Genomic DNA, 12,995 nt, shown 5'->3' with positions numbered 1-12,995 from the left:
TGCATGGAATAAGTTTTTTCCATCCCTTTTGCTTGATTCTATGAATATCCTTGTGAGTTAGATGGGTTTCCTGGAGACAGCAGATACTTGGGGTGTGTTTTATCATCCATTCAGCCAGTCTATATCTTTTAAAGGTAATAATAAGTCCATTTACATTCAATGCTAGCATTTATATGAGAGGTACTGCTCTGTTCATCATGTTGAATAATACTTAGTTGCTTTGTTTTCTTCCATATGTTACTGTTTTATAAGAGTTGTGAGCTTTAACTTTCAGATGTTTTTATATTGGTGGGTACTGATTGTTTCTTTTTCATACACAAAGTACTTTTAAGCATTTCCTGTAAGACAGGTCTAGTGGTGACAGACTCCCTTAGTGTTTTCTTCTCCGGGAAGGGTCTTACTTCTCTGTCATTTATGGAATTTAATTTTACAGGAAACAAAATTTTTGGCTGGTAGTTATTCTGTTTAAGAAGACTGAAAATAGGACCCCTATCCCTTCTGGCTTGAAAGGTCTTTGCTGAGAGGTCTACTGTTAGTCTGATGGGTTTTCCTTTTAAAATAATTTGTTGCTTTCATCCTGTGGCTTGTAGGATTTTCTCCTTCACTTTGACTTTGGTCAGGCTGATGACTGTGTGTCTTGCTGATTGTCCTATTTGCTATGACTCTTCCAGGCATTCAATGACCATCTTGTATCTGTGATACCAGGGAAGTTTTTCTTTATTATTCTCTCAAGTAGGTTTTTGAGGCTTATTTTTCTTCTTCTCTCTCAGGGATACCTGTAATTCTTGTATTTATTCATTTTGCATAATCCCATATTTCTCAGTGATTATTTTTTGTTGTACATTTTTATTAACTGGGTGATTTTGAAATTCTTGTCTTCAAGCTCTAAAATTATTTCTTCTGCTTGGTCTAGCCTGTTGTTAATGCTTTCTGTCTTATTTTAAAATTCTCTAAATAACTTTTTCATTTCTTTAAGTTCTGTTATCTCTTTTCTAAATGTTATCTATATCTTTAGTGAATTTTTTGTTCATGTCCTAAATTATTTTTTTGGTTTCTTTGAGATGGGTTTCTACTGCTTTACTCAGTTCCATTCATCTTACTTGTCATCTATAATCTGAATTCCATGTCTGTCATTTCAACAATTTCCTTTGGTTGTAGTTCATTGTTGGAGAGCTGTTGTGATCCTTTGGGGGTGCTGAGATAGTCTGTTTTTTCATGTTGCAAGAGTTTTTATGGTGATTCCTTCTCATCTTGGGCCTATTCTCTCAGCTTGAAACAGATAGCAGATATGGTACACCTGTTCTTTTCTAGGACTTCTGTTGCTCAGTAAAGATAGGTATGGGTCCTTAGATTGTGTGCTTGGGTCTTACTCTGGAAGGTTGACCAGGCAAGAGAGGGATGGATGCACTACGAGCCTTTAATGTTGCTGTTCTGGTTCATCTCCCCTGTTCCCCTGTGGTTGTCATCAGGCTGCTGTGGCAGGGCCAGTCTCTGGTGCCAGGTGTGCATGCATGGCAGGGCTGGACAACAGGAAGGAGCACATGCATGGGATAAAGAAAGTCTGTTAGTCATGACACACACACATGCAGCCCTGGTAGCAAAGGTGCTAGGTGTATGAGCATGGTGAGGTCAGTGCAGGGTGTGGTGCAGGGTGTAACAGGTGTGCAGGGCATACTGACCCTGTAGGCACATGCGGTGTGGGGTGAAGTAGACCCCTAGTGCAGAGTAGCCCAGCAGATCATATCTCATGTGTGGAGTAGAGTGGGGACCCAGGATAGAGCAGACCTACAGGGTAGGGTGCCTACATGGGATGGAGCTGGTTTGTAAGGTGTGGTGCTCATGCGTATGGGTCAGGGTGGCTATGGGGCAGGGTGCATGCAGGGTGCAGCATTCAGGGCACCTGAGCTAGATGGAACAGGTCAGTGGAGTACAGTCTGCCTAGATCCAAAGGTTGTGGCTATGCTGGCTTTTGTTCCACTAGAGTCTCATAGGAAGTGTGGTTGAGTGGGACTGCCCAGACCTCAGCAGAAGGCACAGGCCCTGTGGTCTCCTGCTCTGCTACCCCAGGGCCCCTGGAGGTAGCAGTGGTGGGGATGCACATCACTTGCCCAGGGGGCTGATGTGAACACTGGGATTCCCTGCTCCCTCCCTGCCTGGCAGGGGCAAGGGGAAGGTAGCAGTTATAGGTCTGATGCCTGGGCAAAAGAAGTGTTCCAGGATTGGGATGCTACAATGGCACCAGCCATAGTGCCCATGGCTCACAAGCCAGCCCTCCTTTCTCTCTGGAACAACGCAGCTGCACAGCCTCCAATCAGGTCTCTGTATCAGTCCAGTGGCCTGCTGTGGTGGAGGGGCCCTCCTGCTGCTTTGGTTGCAGGGTCCTTAGGGGAAGTGTGGAGCCCAGGGTTTTCTCCTTTATCTCTTTCTCATGTGTGGGCACCTCCCCTAGTTACCTCTAGTCCTGCTGAGCAGCTTGTCCCACCTCTATCTTCTTCATTTCCCTCCCTCCCTCTCTCTGTGGATTCTCCATGCTCTCACTCAGGATACATCCAAAGGTAGGTATCTCTCCACCACTTTTGAACTTCTCCATGAGAACAGCATTGTGCAGGCTGCTTCTAGTCCGCCATCTTGGCCATCTTCTTCTATCAGCAATGGAAGTACCTAATTTTAATAATACATACTATTTAATCCAATATAACCCAAATATCCTTTCAACATACAATTGATCTAAAAACTGATATATTTTGTTCCATTTTTAACTAGTTCTTTGAAATCTAGTGTGTAGTTTATACCTACAGAACATCTTCATTCAAACAAGCCACATTTCAAGACCTCAATAGCCACATGTGGCTACTGGTGATCACATTGGACAGGGCAGTTCTAGAGGCAATAGGAAGGTATTTTCCTCTCTTGCTTTATATTGTTGTGAGCCTGACATTCGACTGCAAAAACATGGGTGTGTTTTCTGTCAGTCAGGCTCAGATATTACTTGTTCTTTTGCTTTATATAGCAAGCAGTTATGTGGCTGCTATTCCTGTACATGTTGGAGACAGATGATCTCAGACTTTCTTTGTGCTCTACCTGCTCTCACCGCCCACAGGTAGAAACATCACTCAGTAAAAAGCACAAAGGAAAGATCTAGTAACATCAAGAATTTTATATCCATAAACTTTTGCTTATGTGGGTAGTCATCCTAATGGCTACATTTAAAAATATTATCTTTCTCTGATTTTTATGTTAAAATTTCCCTGTGATGAAAGAGCACAGAAAATATTGGGAATGGGGCACAAATAACTTGGAATTGGTAGCAGGGTGTTTTCAAGCAAGTGGCAAACATAGAAAAACAAAGTAAAAATTATCTTGAAAAATGTGTAGCTTTTAGTCACAGAATAAATGGGATCTTAATTTGCATTTCAGTTTATTAAGATAACTTCATGTACTTTTGTTGATTCAATCATGTTTCTAACTTACAACATTTCTCCCTGACTACAGAATGTTAATGTTGGTACTTACAGTGGAGTGCTACTACAACCAATACTGCTCTAAGCACTTTATATGTCTTATTTTATTTAATCCTTATAACAGTCCTATGCCTCTTGTAATAAACTGATAATGTAACAGGTTTCAATCTTAGCTCTGTCACTGATGGTTAGGAAACTTTCTGAGACTCAATTTTTTAATATGTAAAATATAGATGATAATATGACTTACCTCATAAGATTGTTGTGAAAATTAACTTGAGTTAATTGTGAAGCTACACAGAACAGTGCTTGACATGTAGTAATAAGTTCTTGACATTCATTGCTACTATTATTGATGAAAAATAGTTATTTTGCAAATTTTGGGGGAAGAGGTTACAAACATTCTATGGCAAGGAGGCCACAGAACCTCCTCCTCTAGCTCAGACCATAGTTTTCAGCTTCAAGAACCACAATTTGCCTTGTCTATATATTAGAAAGTTTTGGAGCCTATATTGATATTGAAGGCATTAAGGAACTCTTATTAGAATACCTAGAGCAAGAACTTACTGCAACATCACTAACATTTTTAAAGTATCAATAATTGTTTTTTGAGTAGAAATATGTACATATGATACAAAATACAAAAAGATATGCAGATAAAATGTATATAGCATTACCAGCTTTTTGGGCATCCACTGGAAATATTCTGTGAATATCCAAGCTCATACATGTGTATGCGTGTGTGTGCGCGCACACACACACACACCTCTTCAAATATTCAATCAGCAAATATTCTCAGTAAGAGTCTATTGCGTTTACTGAGGTTTGTAAAGACCTGGTGCAAGAGTTTTAGTTTAGGAATATTGATTAATGTTTTCCCAGGGACACTTTCTTACAGGCTCACATTAGCCACTGACTCTGTTAGTGATCATCTCACCAAAGGCCTCAGAGAAGCATCAATAATCAGGTACAGGGATCAAGACATGGGTAAGAAGAAGATTCAAGGAAAGAAAGGTAAGGTGATGAGTACCTATTGGGTGTCAGATATGACTAATAATTTTAAATGTACTGTCTTAATTTTCTCAGCCACTCTGGAAGATGGCTATTATTATTCTCCATTTTGCAGATGAGAAAACTGAGGTGTGGAAAGTTACCTGACTTGCTCAATATAAGACAGCTGGAAAGCTGAGGAGGCAGGATTCTAACTTAAGTCTGACTGATGTCAAAATCCCAAGCCCAGTGACTTCCACCCTATGGGACGGACAAAGGGGAGCAGGTACGCAGAAAGGCAGAGAGCAGCTGAATTGCCAGTTGTTTTGAATGCTCTGGGAAAAGAGGGGAGATATAATCTGAAAAACTAACATTTACAACATGCAAAACAGCGCCCGAGGGGCAAGTTGACAGCCCTTTTCCGTCTCAGCACCTCTTCAGACATGTTGGCTCTTGAGCAGGACACGTTTTAAATGTTCACAGAGGCCATGTCTAAGATGAGCCCGTAGTTAAGATGGTGTTTTGTTGGCAGCCGTTCTGCACCCAGTGCTACCTTAGCCGATCCACATAATCCTCCCTTCTGTGGCTAAGTGGAAATCAGTTATAATCACTTAAGCACGTTGCTCAGATTTTTGTAAATGAAAATTTCTGAGTAAAAAAATTAAATATATTCTTCAGTTCTGGTGTTGTCACTAATGGTCTCATTCAGTTTGAGCTGTGATAATATCATAGATGGGGTGACTTAAACAACAGACATCTGTTTCTCACAGTTCCAGAGGTTGAGAAGTCCAAGATCAAGGTGCTGGCAGATTCAGTTTTTAGTGAGGGCCCTCTTTCTGGTTTGTAGATGGCTGATTACTTGCTGTATCCTCATGTGGCAGAGAAAGAGCTGTTGATCACTTCTTATAGGAATGCTAATTCTAACATGGGGCTGCTATATTGTGACCTTATCTAAACCTAATTACCCCCCAAGACCCCACCTCCTAATACCATCACATTAGGGTTAGAGTTTCAATGTATAAAGTTCAGGGAACACAAGCATTTATTCTATAACATTAACAATAACAAAATCATGCACATATATGAAGAGTTTAGCAGTTGGCAAAGTAAGTTCACATAAATCACCTTATTTGAAATTCATAGTTTTATCTGTGAGTTGGCTATTTTTACTTTCCCTGTTTTACAGACAAGGAAGCTAAGTTGAGAAGCATTCAGTGATTTCCCCAGGGTCACCTGACTAGCAAATGGCAGTGGGGAAGTGCAAATTCAGTTCTCCTCATTCCAAATCCTGTGTCTATTCAGCGGCATCAGGGATCAGGCCATTCTGCTCCTAATGTTAACAGTAGCAATAACAAAACAAGAGCAACAACTGATGTTTATTTATTTCATCTTCTAAAAGCACTATTTAAAAATCAAGGTAGAGTTTGCTTTGCAAGCTTTCAAATAGAAAACAGGATTTATAATTAATAGCTCATATTATTAACACAATTTTAAGTGAACTTTTTGTGTGTTTATTAAACCAACTATGCATCACATAGTCCCTTTTGTAGTGAGTTTCTCTGTAATAGGATAGGGTTAGCAAGGTTCATAAGGAAAAATACATAACTAAATTACATTCCATGTTGATCACTTTCCCTCCGTGTTTCTGTGATGGCTGGGACCTGGTCTCCAACCCTTTGTTTGAAAACTGCAACTAGTGAGCCTCCATTTCCAAGGCTTCTTTCCTTCTGTCTGAGCAAGCTGTTCTATGTGTCAGTCCCTTTAAAATATTGTCTCTTGGGGTAGATACTAGTATTCTCCTTATTTTACATCCCTGAGAAAACTTAAAAGTATTAGAGTTAAATAACTGTCCAGGATCGTATAGCTAGTATCACACATCACAGAGCAAGTATCTGAACCAGGCCTGGCTGAATCTGGAGATTATATTTTTATTAAACCACTCTGCTACAGTGGCTTTTGAAATGCTCTTGAAAAACAATACGTAAGATAAAAATATTCTGTTAGATGTATTTATTGAGATTTTAAAGTTAGAAATGGATTTCTTGCCCTTTAAAAGCATTAGTGTCCTACAAAGTATTCTATTGAAAGTCCTATTTTTCAGGCACCACAGATGGAGGACAGATGTTTCTTTATGCTCTGAAAGGTCCACTCTATGTAGCTGACTATAATGAGATTGTATCTTGTTCCGAATGTTTCAGAAAAATGGCATCAGGCAGATCATTCCAAATGAAAGCCAAATCAAAGGAGTTATTGCACAGATTTAATGGGGAGAAAAAAACCCAACAAACCAAAACAACAGGATGTTATTCAGTGGTATGGGTGGAAACTTTTCATTTCAGAGTTCATTCTGAACCACACAGACATTTTCAGATGTGTTCCACCCTAAGAGTCAGTCTGAAGTCAGAGAACTACATGTACGTCTGATTGAGACTTACGTGATGGGCTGAGCTGGGGGCATGGGGTGTGATGCTACAGATACGGGGAATGCAATGCTGAACTTAATTTCAGTGATGTTCAGAATTACACAGAGAGCATGATGAGCGAGTGGCAACTTTGCCGTGACTTAAGTAAACAATTCAGATAAACACAAACTTCTGTGAGTTTGGAAAAGTTACACTTTAATGGCTGAGCATATTTTTAAATACTCATTTGAGAAGAACCATCAGTTCTCTAAGATAATATTTCACAGCTTTGTGTGTGTGTGTGTTAGAGTCATGATTGCAGCCCTTGAAAAGGATATACAATATCCTTTATACAATATTATACAATATACCATATTTTGACTGAGCTGATTTCCAGATTAGGAAGTTCATTTTGTAATCTACAGCGAATCATAGCATTTCAGAGCTTAAAAGTGGGCTTAGTGTCAACTAGCTCAATTCTCCTCATTTTACTGAAGAGGAAACTGAGGTCCAGCCAGAGCTAGTGACATTCTGGAGTCAAACCTAATACAGCTGAGATAACATTCCTTGAAGATCTAAAGGACACTAGTTCAAGAAGGTGTTTGCAGATTTGGTTGAATTCTTACATAATATTTAAGAACACAAACTTTGAAATCAGATCTAGATTCTAAACCAGATTCCTTTGCTTACTAGCTGTGTGTGCTTCGGCAAGTCATTTAACTCCTCCAAGCCTCAGGTTTCTCATCTGTAGAAGGGGTTTAAGATTTTTCCTTTAACCTCATCATACCCATGATGCCCTCAGAGATGTACCCAAATGACTACTTCCTCATGCCATTTCCTTGCCCACAGGCCTTTAATGACTCCTCATTGGTTCAACAGTCTGTCCACACAAGTATGCACTGGTGGTTTCCGGCACATCCATTGCCCTTAGGATTCTGGCTGACCCACTGGCCGGGACACACCTTGCCAACGCTGAGCTTCCTGCCTTCATGCATTCGGCACCTACAGTGTGCTAAGCATTATGGTAGTTGAAGGGGATGAAATATGAACAAGATTTGGTTTCTGTCATCAGTGTAGTGACGGGGGAAGTTCATAAATAACCTCACTACATTGTTATAAGGATTAGGAATAAAACCACCTAATTCCAATTTGGGGGAAGGCAGGTGATCAGAGGAGTTAATTTCATCTTAGTCTTGAAATTGAGTGAGGTTCGGCATTAAATATACTGTGTGGGGTGTGTGTGTGTGTGTGTGTGTGTGTGTGTGTGTGTGTGTACACATGGAAGGCAGGGACTTCTGGTCGAGGAAACAGCCTGGCCAGAGTCGTGGAAGCTGGAGTGGCTTGGCACAGAGGACTGCCCTGTCGTTCTGTACGGTGGGCCGGCAGGAATGCATGTGGAAAGTCCAGCACTGCCCGGAGGGTTTGGATTCTGGCCAAAAGAAAACCACTAGGGTCAGGCCACATTGCTGCTTTGTTAAAACTCACAGGGCACAAAAGGGCAAGAGCATTCACATTTCTAGTGAGTCACACATACATGGCTGTATGCTTGCCAAGTTCTGAGCAAAGTACTGAGGCTGGAGGCGTCCTTCACACTCAGTGACAGAGTGAAACATCAGCATGGTTACATCTCTACTGCTGACACCATTCTACTCTTGAGGCTTTACTTTCATTAAGTCAAGCTTCTACTTGCTACTGTTACAAGAGACAAGATATCCTCCTCAAGTCACACTGCTTGGCTGTGGTGAGAACAGACGAGGGTGTGACGATGGAACATGGTGCCCTGTTCCCAGCAGGCTCCCGAGTGGGTGCTAAGTGCTTGTTCACTGGAAACCCAGCTCACCATCCTTTGTTCCCTGACCACCTGCTGCTTCCAGGGAGATGTGGGTGCCACTCAGGGCATGGCCTTTTTTCAGCCATTTCTTGGACATCTCTCATCTTCATGGTGGGAGAGCGAAAAGGAAGAGGGTAAAAAGGGACCATGTGCCCCTAGTGGGCCAAATTCTCCATTTCCAATCCAGTGCAATTTTCTCATTTGAAGGGGAAGATCCAGTTGGTGAGATATTTATGGAGAATCTCAAAGCTGTGCACTGAGACTTCAGGTAGACATGGATGCCGTTGACACCAGGTTTATATCCAGTTGGGAAAATAGACACTAAACAAGTAGTAGTTACCAAAGTGATGAATACCCCAAAGTATTGTGCCAGTTGCCCTGGGAACACACAACAGGGGGACCTAAACCTGAGCAGGTCAGAAAGAGCCTACCCTGAAGAAGTGACTATTTATCCCAAGAACTGGATGCACGGAGTTAGCTAGACAAAGAGTGAGGAAGGGCCTTCTACGCAGAGAGAAACACATGTGCACAGACCACAGTAGGAAAGGCCATGCTTTTAGAGACTTCCTAGCATCTTTGGAGGAAACTCATTAGAGCTAACAGGTAGTGAGTACCTACTAGGGTCAGACAAGATGCTGAGCATTTTGCATACATTATCTCAGGGAATCCTCCTAGGACCTCATGGGGGAGGGTCCTGTTTGTCACCATTGTCCCCCCGTATCCAAAATGCCTTAGGCGGTAGCATCTGGGTAGTATCAGGCACTCAATATTTATAGAACAAAGTCTACATTTTATAGAAGCAGAAACTGGGGCTCAGAGATAGGTTACTTACGAGTTCCTGGAGAAAATAGGACTCTGACCCAGGTTGGAGATGAGTGCCTTCTGGGCAAGCAGATGACAGCTGGCTCTGTCTGGGACAACAGATAGAGCAGTCTGAGCCTAGGCCTCAGGCAGTCCTGAGCTGGGCACAGAGCACAAAGGTGCACAGCACACAGCTGCAGGACAGCCCATCGCATATCGGATGAGCCTGAGGGGTGTACAGTCTGCCTTTGCGCTGGCACCCAGGTGGGGCTGCTCCCCAAGTCCATGCAGAAGCCGATACCTCTCGGAGCACCCAAGCCTAGAGGCACGTTTCTCCAACTGGGAGCCTGTTAGTGACCTGACATTCAGGCCAGAGGCCCATAGAACAAAAACTGGAGAACTTAAAACTGGCAGGCATCTGTTTGCCCCAGGTCAGACTCTGGGCTGGATGCCAGTGGTAAAGGGTCAGCCTCAGCTTTCAAGCTTTGGCATTAAAGCCCAAGAGGGCCGAGAACCTCCAGGTCACCTTTTCACCTGTGCAACCTCAGGACATTTCTCCTAACTAGGAACTGTAACTGGAGCATTGCGAAGGCCCTGCTGGGAATGTTCCTATCTGTCCTGCCCTAAATAGCTTCTTCTCACCGTGTACCTGGCTTTGCTGATGGGGCGGCACTGCAGAACAGCCCTTAAAGATAACTCCATCCTCCTCACTTGCTATTATGCTTAAGGTTATTTAGTGAATAAAAGTCTTATCTTAAGGTTATTTAGTGAATAAAAGTCTTGTCTTGTTCATGTGTCATAAAAGTGAATCATTTCAAAAGCTGAAAAAGAAACGTATGACATGTTCAAGCTCCTAAGAAAATTACTCGGTATTAAACCTCATCAACACTTCCCACTCAGCATTTTACATAGAACAGAATATTGGAGTTGGAAGGCACCCTGGGGGCTATCCAGGCCCACCCGCTCACCAGGCTCCACTAGGTTTGGACGCCAGCATAAGGCAGATCACACTGGAAATGGCAAGATCACGAGGGCTGGCACTGAATCCCAGAAGTTTCAAGAACCCCGTTTGCTCTTGCTCTGTGAGACAGCCTCCGGCGTCCTCAACATGGCCAAATTCCCTGAGCCACAGCTTACCCCGAGAAGCTTGTTAATTTCTTGCAGGCCCTTCCAGTCATTGTCTCAGCTGGGGCCTTCACTGATTATCTGAGACAACACCCAAACCATTTGGTTCATTTCCAGCCTTGCAAAAAAAATTCTCTGTGGACACTTTCTGCTAAGTTGGAGAAATTATATTCACCACTAGAAAGAAAGAAAAAGGGAGAAGAGCCAATTTCTTTCCTCTTCTAGAAGAAAATTAAAAAAAAAAAAAAAAAGAAAAGAAAACAGCTGAGGTGATTGTGCAAAGTCCCAGCAAAGTCGCGTGGTGGGTCATCTTCCTTTCATTAGCAGAGCTCAGTGGAGGGGCCTGGGGACCCCTGAGTGCTGCAGTCCTACTGAGTGAGTGGGGCTCGAAGACAGCTGAGCCGGGTAACTCACACGGGCCTGATATGCCATGTCTTGAAGGGTTGGCATTTCAAAGAACCCCAGGGGAAATGCCAAATTAACCAGAGATACAAGGCAGCGGGTTGTTAGAGCTTTAGTTGATTCTTTCTTCGTGCTTAGTAACGTGTTCAGCCAAAAGGCAAGGGAGGGTCACGGCATTATCTTGGGTGAGGAACACAGCTTCTTATCTGGAACACAGCATGAATTCAGTAAGGACAGCATAACTCTTCCCTCCTCCTCGCTCTCCTCACTTTCCAGCAGTCTAAATCAGCAGCAGAAGAATGAATTTAGCATGGACTGTGATTGGAAGTCATTTTGCAAGTCTAAAATATCTTCCAGCATTTTCCTATAATAAATCAGGACTCTTAGGGAGTTAAACTGGAACTTCAATTCTCTAAGGAAGCTCAAACTGACTGCGAACCTCATCTGCAAACTTGAAACAAACAAAAAACCCCCACACAACGTTAACAACTCTTTTTAATAGGTTGTGATCACCCTCAGGGTCAGAAATATACCATGACATGTCATTCTTCTAATGAGAGCACATGTGCTCATGGATTTAGGTTAAAACACTAAAAAACTAAGCATTTTCAAAAATAATCACAAAGTTTAAAAATGAGTCATTTGGATGAAATTATATTTATACTACAATGCTTAAAACTGTGTGTATGTGCAGGTGTGATGTGTTTACATGTGTATCAATCTTTTTCAATATTCAGACTATTTCATATCTGCACATTACAAAGAACAAAATGCTGAATTAGATGTCAAAATTCTAGGCTGTGCTCACAACCCTATCACTTATTAGCCGTATGACCTTGGCAGTGTACTGTATAGAGAAAGCAGATTTGGTGCTACAGAGTCTCCGATTAAAAACCTAGCTCTGTCACGCACAAGCTATATAATGTAATATAGAACCTAGTATGCTAACCTGCCTAAACCTATTTTTCATCTATAAAATGGAGTTAATGCCTACTTAAAATGCTTTAAGCATTGGTGGTGCTTATAAAGCCCATGGCAGTTGCTTTAGTAGTTCTCAATAATGGTAACTATTGAAGGTGTCTCTTTCAGAGCCTAGTTTGCTTACATGTCAAATAAGGACAATGGCCTAAAGTGCTCTGGGCACAGTGATGCACTGTGCACAGGAATAGGTCGAAGCTAAAATGAATGCAGCTTGTTAGAGAGTGTAGAGGGCCTAGAGTTAGGTAGGAGACATGACTGCTAGTCTGGCTCTTCCACCAGGCTTTGGTTCAATGTAGATTATCTGTGCTCCACAGAGCCAGCCCAGCAGGGCGAAAGGAGCACTCAATAGGGAGATACACAGACCTAGGGACTGTGTCCCTCAGTCAGTGGAGTTATGATCTCCAGCAAGTCACTAACCCACCCATCTCAGAAAACCCTCATGGTTCCTTCTCATTGGAAAGTTCTATGAATCCAGAATTACATTAGAAGATGAGGAGGAAAGTAAAACGTAGGAAGTGACTCACTGGCTCAAGGGAAGACAGAAGCTAGGATACATATGGAGCAGGAGGACTCACAAGGCTTAAAGCAGACTAGAAGACAACACTGAGCTCTGAAAACCAGTTTTCCAAACACCAAGATGAGTATGAAAAGATAAAGTTCTGATGTTGAATGTTCTGCTAAATCTCTGTAGAATCAGGCTTTGCAGACCTCTAGGCTGAATATGGTTCCTCCTCTGAACAATTGGGAGATTTGGGGAATGTTATAACTTTTAAGTTTAGTTTCTCACCTGTAAAACTGGAACAGCACACCAAACAGGATTGTGGGTTTGCTTGAGACAGCTCACATAAAATACCTGCCAGAGTCCCTGGCATGTAGTAGGTGCTAAGTAAAGTTATTATTGTATCCCACTATGTTACTTCTTCCTACAGTCATGGTCTCCAAGCTAAAGGAGCAGGAACTAAATGGTTAGATTTTTGTCTTTTCTCAATTTGAAGGCATCAA

The sequence above is a fragment of the Microcebus murinus genome, chromosome 2 (assembly GCF_040939455.1).
Source record: "Microcebus murinus isolate Inina chromosome 2, M.murinus_Inina_mat1.0, whole genome shotgun sequence".
NCBI classification, from domain to species: Eukaryota; Metazoa; Chordata; class Mammalia; order Primates; family Cheirogaleidae; genus Microcebus; species Microcebus murinus.
Note: the sequence above shows the minus strand (reverse complement) of the source record.